Below are 20850 nucleotides of genomic sequence, written 5' to 3' on the forward strand. Positions count from 1 at the left end.
TATGGATTACACCTTAACATAAAGAAAAAGAAGTCCTCATAAATGGACCAATAAGCAACATCATGATAAACGGAGAAACGACTGAAGTTGTCTAGGATTTCATTCTACTTGGATCCGCAATCAATGCTCATGGAAGCAGTAGTCAAGAAATTAAACGATGTACTACACTGGGCAAATCTGCTACAAAAGACCTCTTTAAAAGTGTTAAAAAGCAAAGATGTTACCTTGAAGACTAAGGTGTGCATGACCCAAGCCATGATATTTTCAACTGCCTCATATGCATGCTGAAGCTGGACAATGAATAAGGAGGACCAAAGAAGAATAGGTGCCGTTGAATTATGGTGCTGGTGAAGAATCTTGAATATACCATGGACTGCCACAAGAGTGAAAAAATCTGTCTTGGAAGAAGTACAGCCAGTATGCTCCTTAGAAGTGAGGATAGCGAGACTTTGTCTTACGTCCTTTGGACATGTTATCAGAAGGGAACAGTCCCTGGAGAAGGACATCATGCTTGATGAAGTAGAGGGTCAATGAAAAAGAGGAAGACCCTCAATGAGACAGACTGAAACAGTGGCTGCAACAATGGGCTCAAACATATCAATGATTGTGATAATGGCGCAGGACCAGGCAGTGTTTCATTCTTTGTACACAGGGTCTCTGGGAGTCGGAACCGACTTGACTGCACCTAACAACAACACATACAATGCAGTATTGTTCAGCCATAAAGAGAAACAAAGTTCTGATACATGTTATGACATAAATGCTCCTTTAAAAGGTTATGCTGAGTGAAGTAAGGCACAGAAGGACAAGCATTGTAAGATCTCATTTACATGAAATATCTACAATAGGCAAATGCATACAGACCAAAGTAGATCAGAGGTTATCTGGGGCTGGGGGGTGGGGAGAATAGGGTGTTTTTGCTTCATGGGTACTGAGTTTCCATTTGGGCTGATGAAAAGTTCTGGGAATAGATAGTGGGAATGGTTGCACCGCATTGTGAATGTAATTAACGTCCCTGAATTATACACTTAGAGTGGTTAAAAGGGCAAATTTTGTGTTACATATATTTTACCCCAATAAAATAAAATAAAATAAAAAAAATACTGAAAACTATCTCGACGCCCATCAAGAATCAGAAATGCCGTCCCGCGTCTGGAATGGAACCCGTGCAGTCAGTAGAAAGCATGAGGGAGAAGGGAAGGCTGTACGCACAGACGTGAAAAGCAGTTCCACCACACAGTAAGTAGAACAGTGAGCTGTAACATGGCGATTCCACTAGTATCAAAAAAAAATAGCTATTCATAAATGTTTGCAAATGTACAGAAGGTTCCTGGCTGGAAGCACAAGAGACTCAGAATCTGCTCTAGGGGGTACCAAGGGAGGAGAGGGGACTTTAACATTTCACCTCATAACCTTCCACACTATTTGAAAATATTAACTATGGGCATGTTAATACTTTTGGAATACAAAACCAGCTAATTAAGAAACTCACAAATATCCCACTTTGTGTTGCTGATGGTCCTGCACTGGACTGCCAGGCCCACCCAACACTTACTCCTTCCGCTCTCTGGATTGGTCTTCCTCCACATAGCCCATAGCTGGCTTCCTGCAAATCACCCCCCACCTCCCGCCATTTCAGTTGTAATCCTCCTCGTACTCTCGAGATCCTCTCGGGCTTTATTTTTCTCTCCCAAGCTCTTATTACCTTCTGACAAGGGACATAATTTACTTAGTTGTTTTGCCTCCTGGCTATCCCGCTCCACTGGAATGTCAGCTCCGTGAGGGCAGAGAGTTGTCTTCTTCATTCCTGGGTGCAGCCCCAGCACTCAGACATTCTGACACACAGCAGACGCTCTGCACAAACTCGCTGGATGAACTCGGGATAAGAAACTCTGCACTGAAGAGTCTGGGTGATTCTGCTTTCCATGGACTGAAGATCCAGTCAGTCAATAATTGGAGCATTTATGGGAACAGGTCTTAACTCTAGTGGTTAGAATTCTTTTATAAATAATACTGCATATGTTAAACCAAACCACAAATAGGTTTAGCCCCCAGAGCGGGGGGACGTGTGGCTCACTCCTCAGCTGTACACCAGCAGCCACACAGGAAGCCCTTCTGCAGCTCAGTCCCAGGGCCCTGACAAGCAGGCTGGGACCGCAGGCTCCTGGTGCTCTGCCTCCAGCCTCGCCCTGGACTGTTCCTGCATGTCCAGTCAGTCCCTCGTGAGGAAGAATGGCGTCTCGTGCTTCTCACTGCCCCTCGAGCTACCTCATACATGGTGGTGCTTAGGGAGTGAGGCCTGGGTTAATACACGACTTTGCACCATCAGCAAAGCAAGAATGCTTTTCTTGTTCGTAAGTAGCTCAAATACCTGGCACAACTGATTTTGTTTCCAGTGATTTCATCTGGGAAAGTGACCATTCCTCAAAGGAAGAGATACAGATCAGCAAATAAAGTGGCATATCTTTCTGGAACATTGTGTACTGCATTTAGTTCAACAACGGAAAACAGCTCGTGCCAGGCAGGATGCTTGGTTTTAAAGCCGTCCTCTCAGAGGGCAGCACGCTGAGGCCCAAGTTTGGCAGGTGTTAAGACCCGGGGCAGGGGCGGGGGTCAACTGGCTGGCACTATGGTCAGGACACACTCAACAGTGCTTCCAGAGATTAAAAAGAAATACAGTAGAACTTGAGAAAGCCGGAATCTGTGTAAGGCAGAAACCTGCCAGAGAAGGAAAACTCAAATACCTACTAAAACGAGTGACAGGGAAGTGTAAGACTGCACTCTGTCAAAGGCGGAAAAACAAGGCAGTCCTGTCAAGTTCCGGCTCTCACAGGTTTCACTGTAGGCATCATCTCTAGCTGGGAGGAGCTTAAGGTTGCCATGGAAAACATTACCTGGAAACACAAAGAGACTAAGAGAGGACTCAAACCACCTTGTGGCACAGAACTATCCTCTCAAACTGAAGGGAGAGCTGACGGGAGGAGAAGGGGCATCTGGGGACTCCACTAGGACAGAGTCATGTCTCTGAAAACAAACGTGGCTTGGACTCATCACAGTTCAGAAGAGAAAAGAGTGAGAAAAGCTCACCTTCCTTTGTTTCTAGTCCACACTGCAGTGCAGCCCTCTTCCTCTCAGAGAAGAGTCATCTTGGGGGAGGTTAAGGAGACACAAATAGACCAACCCAGCGAAGCTATCCCACAATAGCAAACACGGCAATGCTTTAGCTAAGAACGTACAAAAAGAAAAAGAACAACACCCAAAATTATACACAACCTGATTAAAAAATGTCCCAAGCACTGTGCCTCCCGAGGGGAAGTCTGGGTGGTCAGCGCTGGTTCAGATGCAGGTTCCTCACCATTCAGGGGTAAGGATCGAGCGTCTCTAGCTTTGCTCCTTAAACTCACACTGCTAAACCACACTGGACTCAAGTGCACCTGTGCATTCTTTTGGCCAGCACAGTGCTGTCAGGCCAACATGCGGCCTCCACAGTCCTTACTGAGCCCTTTCTGCTCCTGGTCATCGATGTTAGGCCTTCCTTCACTGTAACCTTGGCCAACATGCCAGCCCCTGGTCTGCTTCTTCCAACCGCAGCGTGAGCATTTCCCTCTGTTTTCACACCGTCTCCCTGTCGTTTTTTTTATTTTTTATTGTACTTTAGGTGAAGGTTTACAGAACAAATAATTTTCTCATTAAACAGTCAGTACACATATCATTCCATGACACTGGTTAACAACCCCACGACATGTCAACACGCTCCCTTCTTGGCCTTGGAGGACCTTTTTTTTCTTTTGGTGAAAATATACATAGCCAAAGATACACCACTTCAAAAATTTCTACATGTACAATTCAGTTATGTCGATTACGTTCTTCCAGTTGTGCTGCTATTCTCACTTGAGATGGTTTACAGAACAGAATAGTTTCTCATTAAACAATCAGCACACATATTGCCCTATGACAATGGTTAAGAACTCCACTACATGTCAACACTGTCCTTACTCAACCGTGGGATCCCTATACCCTGTCGTTTTTTAATGGGTGCATGACATTGTGTTCTGGTGTCTCCGGCCTCACGGTCAGACGCCCGGGGTTTCCAGGTATTTCCCAGAGTCAAGGCTGGGTGGACATCGCAGTGTGGACATGGTCCTGCTTCTACCGCATTCCATTTGGGGACCCCCTGGCTCCTGCATCCTAAAGGCAGTTGGTAAACTCTCTGATATAGTGTAAGGGGCACAATTTCAATTTCGCATCCTCCATCTACACTGAAGGAGCAGATCTACACCTGCGAGAATGGGGGCTCACCTTGAGAACTCCAGGAGAAAAATGACCCCAAAACACACCTTAGCAGGAAAATGCTGCTGCATTTGGGGGTCCTAAATAATTCACTGTGTTTCACCTGAAGAGTCAGAGAATATTTTAGGAGGTGAAAGTTTCATTCTGCAATTCGATGCGTGAATAGGAAATGGACAGAAAAGAGAAAAGAACGACCCCACGTGGAAGTGAGACTTAGCTGTAACGCAGACACATGACCTTCCCAGCTTCTACTTTCAGGCTTGGTAAAGCATAGAAATCAGTTTTTTTTTTTTTTTCAAAAAAGAAAGTTCAAGTAAATAAACATTATTTATAAAAAAATTAAAAATGACAATCCTTTAATGTATAAATTTTCAGCATGTTTCACATGGGGTCCACTGTACTTTAAGCCTGGTGGGATCAGGTGGATGTCTGAACATAATTAAGTGCACCCAAGTGGCAAGAACGGGGAGCGGGCAGCGATATGGTTATTCAGCCTAGTGAAGGGAATCACAGTGGATAACCCGCTGGCATGCAGGTTTTTAAAGACAAACACACAGACGTACACACACCCCATGTAAACTAATAAAGCCACACTGAACAGAATTTAATTTTCAATGATTCAGAGGTCATTTTTTACTCTTACAAAGGGCTTTCAGGGTCAAAATTCAGAAGATCTGTTCCAAGTTTGCGATTAAGCAGCTGTGGGACTTGGGCAAGCCCCTTATTTTCCCAGCACCCCTGAAGCTTCCCTTGAGGAGAAGAGAGTGGGACTAAGTGGACTGTCAGTGTTCTCTGAGCTGAAAGAGATTATGGGAGCAGCTGTGTGGATTGACCCCAAGGCATTACACAGACGCGTATTCGCAGGGACCTTCATGGCTGCGAAGTGCTTCCCTCACTGTCTCACAGCGGAGCCCCAAACTGCCCTGGGAAGGCACTCCTCCTCGAGCTGATGCCCCGAGCTGACCCCATTTTCCCCAGGCTCCCTGTGAACATAAGCCAGCATGGTTCCTGAGTACGTCCCATCATAGGGATGCCTGTGCAGTGTTACTGAAGACACAGGAGTTCATCCATGCCAAAAGTCCTGGACACATGAATGCTAAAGTTTAAAGGGAAAGTTGATAACAATTAACACGTGCGTTTCACAAAACAAGTAAAAAAGAGGTATAGCCCATCAGCACCATGACCTCATGATTGTGACGAGCCCACTGACCCTGGGTCCCAGGGCATCTCACAGCACATGCAGTGTAGACATAACACTGGAAATGTCTACCCTGTCGGAAGACCAGGCACCCGTGACAACACTGGGGGCTCCGTGGGTGGTGAAGTTTTAGGTGGGAGGGGCATGTCTGCCGAACGGCTTAACTCAGCTTCCAAAGTATGGGCAGACACAGAGTGTCTCTGAAGCCCATGAGTGTTCCCACGTGGTTTTCTCAAGGTTTGTCCAACTTTCAGAATGGATGTCATACTGACCACGTGGCAGGGGACACCTTGCCAATTGTGTGATGTCCTCTCTAGAACGACTCAGAAGATGCAGGAGAGTTGGCCCACCTGCTGGCCTTGCAGCCCATCTGACCACCCCTGCCCCACTCTCCAAGACGGCACTGCCTTTCAGACCGTCATACTCCCCTTCACATTACTCCTTCTCCCTGGAGGCCCCACCCCAGATGACTGTCAAAAAACTCATGATTCTCCAAGGTCAAGATTAAATGCCACTTCCTCCAAATGAAGCTCTGCTGCCTGGCCTACCCTAAGGACCATGTTCTTCTCTTGCAGGACTCATTCCATTCAACCTCACACAGAAATTCGTTAGCCACACAGCTGTCTCTATCACGAGAACAAAAGATCTTTGAGGGCAGTGACCACACCGTGTTTATTTTTGTATCCCAGTCCTAGCACAGAGTTAAACTGTACTGAATAAACAAATCATACTGTTCCCATCATGAACCATGAGGTGACTTGGGAACAGAGGCATGCACAAAACAGCAGCCAGAGTCTGAGTCTGACACCGTGGCACACCCACCAACCCTGGGGTGCCACACTTTTGGGTGTGAGAAAATAAACGTGTTACTTTACACCGTTATTTTGAGATTTTCTGTGACTGGCAGCCAAACTCATTTCTAGTTGACACACCACTTTCCTGATGTCCACACACTCTGCCCCCAACTACCTCGTGGGAGCAGCAGCAGGCCAGGCTCACCCACGGCTCATATTTTGAGAGTACGAAGTCACCAGCCTCACCCGAAGCCAGTCTCTAACCAAGGCCTCTCTGCCGGGCATGCTCAGCCCTCTCCCTTCCGCCTCCCAACTCCTGGTCCCTCTTTGGATGCCCCACACACTACCTGCCCTGTGTCCTCACATATCTGTCCAGAGCCCAGCTTGGGTAAGACACCTGTCAGTCTTGATCCAGGAAGTAAACAGTTGCCCATGCTCAGATCAGGCTAAGTGAGGGGAAATTACTGAATTATTGAATACCAGTGGGTTTGAAAAGTGACCATCTTTCTTACTTTTAAACTAATTGAAATGTTTCTAAAATGCATTTGAAAGTAGACCACTTTGAAGGAATAAAAAGTATGCTGATACAAATATCCCCACGGTATTGGTCATCCAATCTCTCAGTCTGGTTTGGATCCTTGGGAAAATTTAAGAATTATAAGATGAATGTTTCTGACAGTTCAAATTGGAAAGTAAATCTATCCCTGAAGTAACGATATTTTATTTCGCATTGATCTTAATCTTAGAGACAGATGCTAAACGCATAGCGCAGCGGCTTCTAATGGGATGTTAGATTAGACTGAAGATCTTAACTTGAGCTAATTTTCAAGTTCCCGATATATGCTATTTTTTGAAAATTAAGTACTGACATGTGTTTCCCTACATTAAAGAATGAAAATGTTAAGCAAATGAAGTTACTAATTTTAGAAACATTCCTGCAGAGGCCTCACGATGCATTTGGGTAAAAAGTAGGCGAGGTCGGCCACATTAGTTACTGTTGCTAAGAGGGGGTAGTGGCAACACTTGAGCTAATACGATATCCTAGACAAAAACGTCTGACATGAAAAGGGGTGACTAGAAGGAAAAAGCTGAGGAGGAGAAAACAAGGAAACCTGTTCAAACTTAGGACTGTCTGGAGAAAAGGCAAAAAAAAAAGGGGGGTGGGTGCCAGAAGCTGACCAGAGTCCGAGCAGCCCCGCTGCAATGGCCTCGTGAGGGTCATTGTCCTATACACTCCTCCCTGGACGTCCCTGTGTCCTGTCACCGTCTCCCGGCTTGAGGAGAACTTCATTCCTTCCCTCATCCAACATTTACTACGCCCCGACCGTGGGCCAGACACCATGAGAGTGGCAGGGGATTCAAAGACACTCCAGAGTTGTGTGGACATAGTTCCTGTCCTTCCCACACGGCAGAAATAACAGTAACGGCCAACAGTTAGTGAGCACTTGCTGGGTGCTGGGCACTGTTCATTCACAGAACCACCCTGTGAGATAAGGCCCATCATCACCCTCACCCCACAGATGAAGAAACAGAGGCCTGCCTAAGGTCACGCAGCTAGTAAGTGGTGGAGCTGGATTCAAAGTCGGGCAAGGCGCGCAGGACTGTCCCCTCAGCCACCAGGCTGTGCTGCCTCCCGGGTGAGACGCGTGCGATGCAAGACTGCAAGGAAAGGTAGAGGAGAGTGATACAAACGTGACTCCAACAAAACAAAAGGCTGAGGTCATAAGGGAGGCAGCAGTCCAGCAGGGCCTCCAGTAAGGGTGAGAATGTTGACATTTATCCTTTCTGCGTTCCCTGAGTGTGGCCTGGAGAAGTCCCACTCAGGAACCAGGCCTGCTCAAGCAGCTCAGTGTGGTGAGTGAGATAGGCATAGAGCCCCGCCTGTCCGTTCACAGTGTATTTCAGAGTTAGACACGCTGCCTGTCATACCAAGACACTTAATAATACGTGAGAAAAGGAATGAATAAAGAATGAAGCCCAGCCCTGCCGCTCACTAGCCTAGATAACCAGGGGCAAGTTACTTACCCTCTCTGAGCCTCAGCTTCCTCTCCTAGAAAACAGAACTACCTGTTATGGATTGAACTGTGTCCCCCAAAAACATATGTTGGAAATCCTAACCTTTATGCCTGTGGTTATAATCCCATTTGGGAATGAATTGTTTTTGTTATGTTAATGAGATAGCATTACGGTAGGGTGTATTTTGAGTCAATCTCTTACAAAATATAAAACGAGCAAATTAAGGAAGCAGAGGCGGGGGAAGATTGATGCCAAGCCACATGGAGATCTCCAAGGAGCCAGGAAACAAGCTGAAGAGTCAAGGACCTTTCTCTAGGGCCAACAGAGAGAGAAAGCCTTCCAGGATTCAGAGGGTCAGGTGCTGACCCAGAAACAGGAACAGTGAGGATGGGAGGAGGAACTGGTGTCACATTCTACACAAAAATCCCCATGTGGTTTAAACTTAATGGGTTTCTCATAATTTGTAATCTTCCAGCTATTGGCTAGGCTGAGAATTGTTTTATATACTGTTAAGAGTTACAGTTTAATTAACTGCCAAGGTCATGCAAAGATCAGATTGTTAATACGATTATTTCTAACAACAGAGTATATTTATTTACACAATATCTCTTTCCAAAAGAACCCCAAACCATAAGTGATGGAGGTGATCTTAATAACCCTAAATTTTCAAAACTAAAATGAAAACAGAAGTTTAATATTTTCCCAAGGAACCCCAACGTTAGGTAAAACAGAAAACCCACCCTCACTCCTAAATTCCTCAGGGTAATCTTTTTAAACACTTAAAGGCAACCACGACACTTCCCTGCTCCAAACCCCCGGCACTTGACTTAATCCCTAACTCCTCATCTCTGCCTGCAAGTCCCCCTCCCTCCCGATTTCCTCCCACCCCGGTCATGTGCTGGCCCTGCTCTGCTCTAGCCGCAGTGGTCTACACACTGTTTCTCAAGAATACTAAGCTCATTCCTGCCTCTGGGCCTTTGCATGTGCTGTTCCTCTGCCTGGAATGCTCTTCCCGGAGGTATTTTCATGGCTGGCTCTCCTTGGACGGCCTCCTTGACCATCCTCTCTAATCCAGCCCCACCTCCCACCACCACCAACTCTAGCCAGCTACTTTCTATTCTTACTCTTTTCATAGCTCTTCAACGCACACATCACTACCTGAATTTATTTACTCATGTACAGCCTGCTTCCCCTCTAGGAAGTAACTCTACCAGGGTATCTCGTACACAACAGTAGGTCCTCCCTGACTTTTGTTGAAACTGACAGAGACACACGTTGGGATCTTTACAAATGAAACCGTGGCAAGGAAATACTGTTTAGACTTTATAAAAGAATATCAAGAGCTTTACAATAATGTACTATCGTTAGCAATTTCATTCATGAAGGCCACATACTGGCATCTCTTGGGTTATACAGGAAAGAGGTTAAAAAAAAAAGAAAAGACTAGTACGCAGATTACTAACCACAAATGTTTCTTGAGCTGCGAGTAAAACATAATTTTTCAGTGATTCGTGAAGAGCCAACTCTTCTACAATGGCCAGCTTGTCCAGCCAATACGCAGGAAGAACGTCCCACCTGGAGCCTCCCGGGCAGCCTCCAGAGCATCCCCAAACCACGTGCCACTGCAAGTCCACAGCTTTATTTTGCTTTTGTTGTTAAAAAATGGCCAGATCAGAGGAACCAACCGTGTTAAGAGACAAAAGACCCAGTCAGTTACACCACAATTAAAATCTTCAAGTATTAGTAACTGCTCTATCACTGAGTCAGTACTCACAGTAGAATTTGAAAACATTTGGCAAAGACAAGTCCCCCAGAGCAAGGCCCAAGCACGGGCCGAGAACCTAGTCTGGTCTTACGTTTAGGTTCTGGGGCAAAACCTGATATTACTGAAAAGTGGAGAAGGCCAAAGACTTCAAAGAGATTGGAAACAAACTATAGTTTCATAGAGCTCTAGGACTTTCTTTAAACCCTAAACAATTCTTTAAGAAATACACATTTCTCAGAGCAACAAAATGCAGAAACTATCTCCCTGACTAGTCCTGAATGTCTGGAAGCAAGGGTAAGGCAAACTTTACCAGGTGAGTGCCAGGCCCAGCATTTTCTTCTTTTTGACTACAGATCCTCCAAACAAGAAACCCGCCCAAAGTGGGAGCCTCAATCAAGTCCAACAAATGAATGAACAAACTGGGGAGAGAAAGAGAGAGCACATACTCACGCTTGAAGAGAACCAAGAACCAAGAGTCTGTTGGAAGTCTGCACCAACATGAGCAAATGTGGCGGCCTGCCCACACTGTACGCCCAGCTATGGGATCCAAACGGGAAGTGGCTGTACACAGATGAACACGAGTCATCTGTTCAGATAGCCAATGGAAGCCCCAACAGCCCCCCACCCACCCACACTACCCCACCGGCTCTGCTGCTCTTGACAAAACCATACCCTCTCTCTTCCCAGCTTTTGCAAGTCGGACAAACAACTGACTTTTCCCATTTGGAGAAAAAATGCTATGACAGCTGGAACGACATTCTTGGACAAATGAATAAGGTATTCTGATTCTAAGAACTGTAAATCTGATGCTGAAGTGTGTGAAAGTATGAACAAGCAGACTGGAGGAAATATTATGGAGCCATGGTAACAGAAACCACGGAAGAAACTCTCCTTGCACAGAGCTGTATAAAAATAAACCGGATACTATAAATACCAGCATAAAGCTACATTGACTCAGACTGTCCTCCTCTAACACTCATGAGAACAACCAGTTCTTTAACACACTTGTCTTCCAGGCTTTTTCCCCCTGGAGCACAGTGACACAAAGCAAGTAAAAAGAAGCTTTGAAAATTTCTCTAACTTACCAGCCAGTTGATGTGAATAAGACCTTATGTGTTTTAGAGTTAGGACGGGAGTATGGAAATGTACCTCCACACAAGGGGAACTGTTTTGAGGCTTATAAAAGTCAAACTAAAATAAAAAAAACATAACTGAGGCCCCAGAGGGTGCTAACCTGAGTGTCCAAATACCAGTAAGTCTGGTAAAGAACGATAGCACAATTTCGTCACTGGTGTAAAACCTTTCAGGCACTTCGGGGGTCTGGTACCACCTCTCCTCATTCTTGGCTTCCCTTGTGTAAAGGTCCGCCTCATGAACCCTGTCTCTGCAGCCCACCCTCTCACTACACTTTGTTGTTGTTAGTGGCCGTCAAGTTGGCCCCCGACGCAAAGCGATCTCATGCGCAATGGAACATCCTGCACCATCTCCATGATCGGTTGTGAATCGGACCGCTGTGATCCACAGGGTTTTCACTGGCTAATTTTCAGAAGTAGATCACCAGGCCTTTCTTCCTAGTCCATCTTAGTCTGAAAGCTCCGCTGAAACTTGAGCTTCACAGCAACACACAAACCTCCACTGACAGACGGGCAGTGGCTGCGTATGAGGTGCGCCGGCCAGGAACTGAATCTGGGTCTCCTCATGGAAGGCAAGAATTCTACCACTGAACCACCAAAGCCCCCCAACTACACTCACACACCTTCTAATGGGGCAACTGCACGTGAGTATCCCCTAGGGCCCACACCTGCAGAATCACACCAAGCGTCCTCAGCCCTGGGCGGCCACCCCGCACAACCACACGCACGGTGCACTGTGGCCTGAGACAGCCTCCCAGCCAACTCCGACCCCGCTCGCAAAGCCCACTGTGAGGGTTGCCGCCTGTGAGAAGCCCCCCAAACCAGTGACCCTCGGCCTACCACCACGGTTATATTTCTTCTTCATCACTTGGTCGCGTCCCTGTTTCCCCAATCAGGTTCCTGGGGACAATGCCTGAGTCAGCATTGCTTCCCTGGAGCCTATCCCAGTACCTGCTCAGCTGCTCGGGGAACAGTTGCTGAAGTAATAAGTGAACGCCAGAATGGGTCTCTGGGGCCCTGGTGGCGCAGTGGTTAAGGGCTCAGCTGCTAACCAAAAGGTCGGCAGTTCAAATCCGCCAGCCGCTCCTTGGAAACCCTATGGGGCAGTTCTACTCTGTCCTATAGGGTTGCTATGAGTCAGAACTGACTCAACGGCAACAAATTTGTTTTTTTTGGTTTATGATGGGTCTCTAAGGAAACCACAGAGTGCAGGCCATATTCTTTATTAGTCCAGGACCTGCCTCCACCCTGTGCCCCTCCCCTGCTCTACTCACCGGATCTCTTCTCTCCTTGTCCCATGAAAGGAAATTATTCTCCGGCACACACTGCCACTGTTCCCATGTCCAGAGACCTGCTTTGGACATATTACATACACACCCACAGTTGTGACTGGAGCCAGAGCCCCGAAAAACTCTTGTCTGCAAATAAGCTTTGCTGCCAGTTGGTGAAGTTTCAGCGAAGTAACTTAAAAATGTAATTTTGAGGGCTAATTTTTAAATCTTTTGCAACATCACTTATTCATCAAGTCCCATAAAAACTGAGATCTCAATTTGGTTTGTTACCAAAGCCCAAGAGACCCACCCAAGCACACTGACTTTCAGCAACGCCAAGAGCTTCCCACGAAGACAAGGTCAAGCTGAGAACATGTCCATTGTCCATCGGCTGAAAGCTGGAACACAGCACTCCAGTGGAGACACAGTGACCCAGCAAGCAGCAATGCTACAAAACATCAGTTCTGCAGAGCCTGCTCTAGACACGTCCACACCTGAAAAAGAGGTCCCTGGGCATCCTGGGAGGGGGTCCCCAGCACCACAGAGCCACAGGCTGGGAATCAGATGACCTCACCCTGAGTCTTACAACTGCATGACCTGAGCAAACCATACACTTCTCTGTGCCTCTGTTTGTCCCTTCATAAAATGCAGATGACAAAGCACACCCTGTAGGCATCCTAATGAGGATCAGCTTAGATGATGGAGAAAGAGCCTGTCTCTTATCTGGCAGGCAACAAATGTCAGTCCCCTTCCTCCGCTCTGATACAAATCTAATGCAATGAAGTAGAACAACCTGGGCTCAGCACCAGAGTCTCCTTGTACCTTCGGTTTCCTGGTTCATACAAAGCAAATGATCTTTAAGTTCTGCTAAGAGGCTAACACTCTAAGGGAGACTAGGATGTAGCCACAGGGTGGACTGCCAACCCCTGTTCTGAAGTTTTAAGTGAAAATGTGTTCTATGCACTTTGTGTCAAAACAAAACTTAAAAAAGATTTTTTAATAAACCAAAGCTGCAGTCAAAAGGGGTTTTCATTTTCAATTAAATTAGTTCATATCCATTAGGATGCATTGGTAATCTGCCCACCTTACTGCTTATCTTTCATTCTTTGAACACATTTGTGTACTTTGGACATGTTAACAGGAGGGACTAGTCCCTGGAGAAGGACATTATGCTTGGCAAAGTAGAGGGGCCAGCGAAAAGGAGGAAGACCCTCAATGAGATGGATTGACACAGTGGCTGCAACAGTGGGCTCAAACACAGCAACAGTTGTAAGGATGGCGCAGGATGGGGCAGTGTTTTGTTCTCTTGTACACAGGGTCGCTATGAGGGGGAACAGACTTGATGGCACCTAACAACAAACAGAGCCACACAGTGACCTGGATGCTGGAGAATCCAACAGGATACAAAACAGGCAAAAATCCCAGTGTTCCAGCGCAGGTGAGTGACCAACAAACTAATTAAGTGACTCAGACAGTAACTGCTACGTAGAAACACAAACCACAGAAAAGGAGGGGTAGGGAGGGTGGAGGCGAAAGGAGGCTATACCTCTACAAAGAGCAGCTAGAGAAGTTCTCATTGAAAAGGTGACGTCTAAGACAAAATCGGGAGGAAGGGAAGTGGGGAGCCATGTGGGCCCCAGGGGCAGCATCCCCAGTATGAAGAAGGGCTCCTACAAAGACCAGCGAGGCCCGCCTGGCTTGTGTGAGGCAGAGCAACACAGCTATTACGGTGGTGATTCCGCGGGAGGTGATGGAGGCTGAGACCAGGCCAAGAGGGGCGTGAGTTTTACAAGGATGGTGGGGATGGAAACAAAAGGGCTTCACTCTTCCAGCTCATTATCCCGTCACCAACGTCAGCCCCACCCCTGCCTAGGTTTCATGGCCTCAGTCATTCAACAAGCACGTGCTCAGGGACTTCTGTGCACTAAACATACTACCAGGTCCCTGTCCGCACGGTTCTACAGGAGAGGAGTCCGCCTGTAAACCAACACACCCCATGAGCTCACTCGCCGCTCCCTACCCTGCCCAGTGGACGCACCCCTCACTGGTCACCAGCCCGTCACAGCCCGGGCACTCAGCTCCCCCTGGCCCAGATTTCTCCAGGCCCAAGCGTGGGCGAGGGGATGGGGACACGGGCCCTGAGCCCTTCCCACTGAACTCACGAAGTTGCAAGAAGCGGGAAAGACCCAGCATCCCCAGGGTCCCACTTGTCTGGGGACCAGCCAGGCAGACATGCAGCCTTGGGAGGCTCTTCTCCTCAGTCAGTGCCAGAGCCCAGAAGCCTTCGTCTTTTACCCGAAACTTCAGAACAAGACCCGGAGGCGAGAAGGCTTGCCTGCCCCAGATCAGCAGCAGCTCCCTCCAGCCCGCGCCCTCACTGCCCACACTCGGACAGACGGTAAAACACAACGATTTTGCTAACTGCTAAACTCAAGCTGACAACCCTAAGAACTAACGCCACATAAATCGAGCAGAACTGAAAATGTTTTTGAAACACACCAACTAGTCACTTTAGGGAAGTTTGGGGACAGTCTTTTGAAATCACTCACTCTTTATCTGCACTAGGAATTTAGCTTCTAACGTGTTTCCTGGGTTCACTAGGAGCAAAAGACAAGAATGGTAAATATTCAGCAGTGGATTCCTAAGGCCTGAGAATGAAAGTGAAGACGGCTCTGAGGATCCCAGAGAAGGGTGTGCCGGTTAATTTTATTCTTAAAATTAGCCTGGAGAAGAAAGGAAAGCCTCAGATGCAGAAAGCACTCAGTAAAGCACTCACCTTTGGAGCATGCAAGAGGTGTCAAAAGCTTTGACCTTGTCCCTTTCCAACTATCTTACAGGAAATAAACTCAAATCATAAACCATAAAACGAGCTGCTCTATCACACAGCTGCCTTCAGGAGCATGCTAAGAAAACTGCATTCTCTCAGAAGGGCCAGGCCAGGCAGAGAGTATACAAACACCAATAAAAGCTCAGTGCACAGCTCTGAGCAGGCCACCAGGAAATCCCTCGGTAGCCTTTATGGCCCAGCCCTGCCATTTTGCTCCCAACAGTCAGGCAAGTCAGTACCACCCCCTCTGAGCTACCACCATTGGCCCATGTGGCTTTCTCCTTTCTCTACCTGGAGTTCCAGCAGGGAAGGGCTCTGTCCCTTTTACCTAGGAGTAACACAAAATAAAGGAGCCCTAGTGACGCAACGGTTAAGTGCTTGGCTGCTAACTGAAAAGTTGGCAATTTGAACTCACCCAATGGCTCTGAGGGAAAAGACCTAGCAATCTGTTCCCATAAAGATTACAGCCTAGAAAACCCTACGGGGCAGTTCAACTCTGTCACATGTGGTTGCTATGAGTTGGAATCAACTTGCCGGCACCCACCAACAACACAAAAGACCCAGGGAGGGGAAGCAAAGGGAGGTGAGGAGGTCCTGTCTGTGCTGGATCATGAAGGGACTTTGTATGTGAGAAATTAGTGTTAAAAACAAAAAAAAACAAAAACCCTAGAATGCATTCAGAAGACGACATGGAATGATGGATGTCACCGCTGATGTCAGATGGATCTTGGCTAAAAGCAGAGAATACCAGAAAGATGTTTACCTGTGTTTTATTGACTATGCAAAGGCATTTGACTGTGTGGATCATAACGAATTATGACTAACATGCAAAGAATGAGAATTCCAGAACATTTAATTGTGCTCATGAGGAACCTGTACACAGACCAAGAGGCAGTCACTCGAACAGAACAAGGGCATACTACGTGGTTTAAAGTCAGGAAAAGTGTGTGTCCGGGTTGTGTCCTTTCACCATACTTATTCAATCTGTATGCTGAGCAAATACTCCGAGAAGGTAAGCTATATGAAGAAGAACACGGCATCAGGATTGGAGGAAGACTCAATCACTACTTGCAACATACAGATGACACAACCTTGCTTGCTGAAAGCAGAGGGGACTTGAAGCACTTACTGATGAAATTAAAGACTACAGCCTTTGGTATGGATTGCACCTTATTATACAAAGAAAACAAAAATCTTCACAACTGGACCAATAAGTAATATCATGATAAATGGAGAAAATATTGAAGTTGTCAAGGATTTCATTTTACTTGGATCCACAATCAACACCTTCGGAAGCAGAAGTCAAGAAAGCAAACAACGCATTGCATTGGGCAAATCTGCAAAAGACCTTCTTAAAGGGTTAAAAAGCAAAGATGTCACTTGAGGACAAGTTGTGGTATTTTCAGTCACCTCATACGCATGTGAAAGCTGGACAATGAATATAGAAGACCAAAGAAGAATTGATGTCTTTGAAATATGGTGTTGGTGAAGAATATTGAATATACTAGGGACTGCTAGAAGAACAAACAAATCTGTCTTGGAAAAAGTATAGCCAGAATGCTCCTTAGAAGCAAGGATGGCGAGACTTCATCTCACATACTTTGGACACGTTATCAAGAGGGACGAGTCCCTGGAGAAGGACATCGTGCTTGGTAGAGTAGAGGGTCTGCAAAAAAGAGGAAGACCCTCAATGAGATGGACTGACACAGTGGCTGCAACAACAGGCTCAAGCACAGCAACAATTGTGAGGATGGTGCAGGGCTGGGCAGTGTTTCTGTTGTACATGGGGTCAGTATGAGTCAGAACTGACTTGATGGCACTAACAACAACAGACTTGGATGCGTGTCATCACCCTTAAAATAACTATGTTTATATCCCTGGTGTCTTGTACATCCTAATAGCTCAAAGAAACAAGCTGATGGCCAGCTCCTCTCCCAGTCATTTTCAGATGGCATATCCTGGGTTGACAATGGTCACGAGTTCCAGAGAATTGGCAGCAAAGGCAGGAGGAGACTCAAAGCCAGCCCATCATCAGCTGCAGGCTCAGCCAGCCCAATTTAACCAAAAGCTGGAGCCAATAGCATTTAGGTTAGACTTGTCCCCGAAATCATTGTTCTTATGTAATGGAAACATGTCAGCTGACAGGTCAGTGCCTTGGACTAATTTTTCAAAAATATTTTTTCAGACCTCTGGTTGGCAAGCACCCTGGGAACATAGAGATTCAGGCTGAAGAGTTCCCCAACCTAAATACTGAGTTGAGGCTAAGCACATTTAAAAATAGAAAAAAGTTACTTTAAAAAGGACAAAAATGACACATTTCCAAATCTGATATTAACATAAGAATGCAAATTGTGCAAGAAAATGTAGAGGAAGAGTCTAAAGATTTGAAAGAAAGCTATGTGGGGTGATGCTTCCAGAACAGCCTAAATCCCATTAGTGCCCCTTTCCACAGTGCCTATGAGGGGCCCACCCCATAGCAGGAGTGGGATACACCCCCACAGAGAGTATTCTTACGAGAAACACACGACCACTTTTTCTTTCAGGGTTGGGGTGGGACTAGAACAGACAGTGGGAGGATGGCGTCTGGAGACCTGCATTCTGGTGTTCACTCTGCCTTCTAGGAGCTGCCAGACTGTGCAAGCCACTTCCCTGCCAGCCACAGTTTTCTTACCCACCAAAAGAAGAAGAGACATCTCCTGCCCTACATTTAATTTTGATGAAGTCCAATTTACTTACTTTTTCTTTTGTTGTTTGTGCTTTTGGTGCCATATCTAAGAAACCACTGCCTAATCCAAAGTCACAAAGATTGACACCTATGTTTTCTTCTAAGAGTTTTACAGTTTTAGCTCTTAAATATAGGTTTCTGTTGGATTTTAATTTTTGTCTATGGTGTGAGGTAGGGGTTTCAAATTCATTCTTTTGCATGTGGATAGCCAGTTGTCACAGCACGATTTGTTGAAAAGACTATTCTTTCCTCACTGAATTATCTTGGTACCTTGTCAAAAATCAATTGACCATAAATATGAGGGTGTACTTCTGCACTCTCAATTCTATTCCACTGGTCTATATACAGTGAAACCTGTGAGAGCTGGAACTCAACAGGACTTCCTTGTTTTTCTAGGTCTCACAAGTTTTCCGCCTTTGACAGGGTACACCCTTACCTCTTTTCTATCACTCTCTATTAGTGGAAAATATTTGAGTTTTAGGTTCTGGCTTTCCCAGGTTTTATCATATCTATCCTTAAGCCAATATCACATAGTCTTCATTACTGTAGCTTTGCAGTAAGTTTTGAAATTGCAAGGTATGACTCCTTCAACTTTGTTCTTCTCTTAAAAGACTGTTTTGACTATTCTGGGTCTCTTGAATTTCCATATAAATTTTAGGATCAATTTCTACAAAGTCAGCTAGGATTGTGATAGGGTTTGGGTTGAGTCTGTAGGTCAATTTAAGGGAGTACTGCCATCTGAATATTAAGTTTTCCAATCCATAAATACAGGATGTCTTTCCATTTATTTCAGTTTTCTTTATTTGCTTTCAATGATATCTTGTAGTATTTGGTATACAGGTCTTGTACATTTGTTAAATTCATTTCTAAGTATTTTATTCCTATTGATGCTGCTGTTAAGTGTAATTGTTTTCTTAGTTTCATTTTTGGATTGCTCATTCCTAGTGTATAGAAATACAATTAATTTTTGTATATTGATCTTGTATTCTGCAACCTTGCTGTACTTGTTCATTAGCTCTAATAGGTTTTTTGTTAATTCCTTAGGATTTTGTATCTACAAGATCATGTCATGTACAAATTGAGTTTTAGTTGATGCCCTTTACCAGGTCAAGGAAGCTCCCTTCCATTCCTAGTTTGCTGAGTGTTTTTATCACGAAGAAGTTTTGTGCTGTTGAGCTGTGGTTATTTTTTAACATTGCAGTACAAATAGGTATCACCAAGGACCAAAGTTAACTTAGATTAACACCACCTGACATATACTTAGATGAATTCAAAGTGTCATAAACCCCATTGCCATCGAGTCGATTCCAACTCATAGCAACTCTACAGGACAAAGCAGAACTCCCCCCTTGGATTTCCTAGGCTGTAATCTTTACGGAAGCAGAATGCCACATCTTTCACCCATAAAGCGCCTGGTGGGTTCAAACCATCGACCTTTCAGTTAGCAGCCGAGCAGCATTTAACCACTGTACCACCAGGGCTCTCCAAAGTGTCATTAAAGAGCCAATATTTACAATCCATTCTAAGCAACTCAAAGAAAACAGCTTATTCTCCAGCTTTGGGAAAATGATAAATTTATAATATTAAGGAAACAAAGATATTAGATCAAAAGATGGATGTGCCCCAAACTTATGTAACTGTTTAAACCTCTGCACAATAAAATGTAATGTGGAAAGCAAAAAAGACAGAAACGTATCTTTGACAAAACTGATAAAAATCTTAGTATCAAAAATATATTAAAGACTGAGAATCCAATTCCACTGTACAAAGAAGTTGTTAGAAATGAGCAAACAGGACAAAAGATTGCTGGCGCAGAGACAGGAACGCCTACAGAATCTCCATCTGCTAAGCCAGGCCACATAACGTCCTGGCCAGTGAAAAGCCCAGGCAAAGTCCCCAACCCTCCACTTCCTGCTGTGTCAGCCACTGAGGAGACTTTGTGCTGCAGCTGCAGGAAAGTGGGGTGTCCTGAATCAGCCCGGCCTCTGAGTGACTGTATGGAACTGCCCCCCAGCCTCTGAGATTTGGGGCTCGCTTGTCTCTGCAGCATAGCCTAGCCAAATCTAACATAACAAATTACAGTGTGGGGAAAAAAGCGCAACCTCCTTAAAATTGGAAATAACATGTAAAAATAACAAAAATTAATATGACAATGCCAATTTTCGTAGGGCCGTAGGAAAATAGGAATGTAGTCTAACACTGCTGATAGGCGTTCCGTGGAAAAATCTAGAAACATGGAACAAGGCAGATAACAGTTACCAACCTCTGACCCTGCAGTCCCACTCTGGGGAATATGCCCCAAGTGAATAGACTCAAAGAAAAAAATAACTTGAACAAAATGTTCATCACAGTAGTATTTATAACAACAAAAACTGGACACAAGTCAAATATTCAAAAGCTAAGAAAATGGTGAATTGACAGAATAGGCACCACACAGCCACCTTTGAGGACAAGTAGGTGAACCACTTTATGTCTGAAAGTGAGCAAAAGCAAAACTGTAGAGTAAAACAGCACAAACCATTCATCACACGTAAGGATCGTGTACCTTGCTATTCCCAGCGCTTAGCATGATGTAGACACTCAAATATTTGCTAAGTGACTGACTGTCTGAACCAACAAATTATCAAGTCAACAGAACCAAGGGCTACGTGGCGATGAAGATCAGTGCTCTTGGCACTTGTTTCTGTGAAATGACAGGTGTGGAGATTCTTTTTTGTTGTGTTTTTTTACTGTACTTCAGGTGAAGGCTTACAGAACAAATAGTTTCTCATGAAACAGTAGTACACATATTGTTTTATGACATTGGTTAACAACCTGACAGCATGTCAACC

The 20850-nt window shown here is 45.4% G+C and overlaps 1 protein-coding gene across 3 annotated transcripts in view; it reads right to left on the reverse strand.

Moving 5' to 3' along the window:
* Positions 1 to 20850, reverse strand: part of PACSIN2 (protein kinase C and casein kinase substrate in neurons 2) — a 118965-nt gene that overhangs the window by 69427 nt on the left and 28688 nt on the right. The window contains exon 1 of one of the 3 annotated variants that reach the window (XM_023734597.1): positions 14630 to 14948. The exons of the other annotated variants lie outside the window; for them this stretch is intronic. The gene's annotated coding sequence lies outside the window, so the exon portion shown is untranslated. Of the gene's footprint in view, positions 1 to 14629; positions 14949 to 20850 lie in introns of those variants that run through there. 3 annotated transcript variants of the gene reach the window in all.

Source organism: Trichechus manatus, unplaced genomic scaffold (genome assembly GCF_000243295.1).
Source record: "Trichechus manatus latirostris isolate Lorelei unplaced genomic scaffold, TriManLat1.0 scaffold00069, whole genome shotgun sequence".
Classification (NCBI taxonomy): domain Eukaryota; kingdom Metazoa; phylum Chordata; class Mammalia; order Sirenia; family Trichechidae; genus Trichechus; species Trichechus manatus.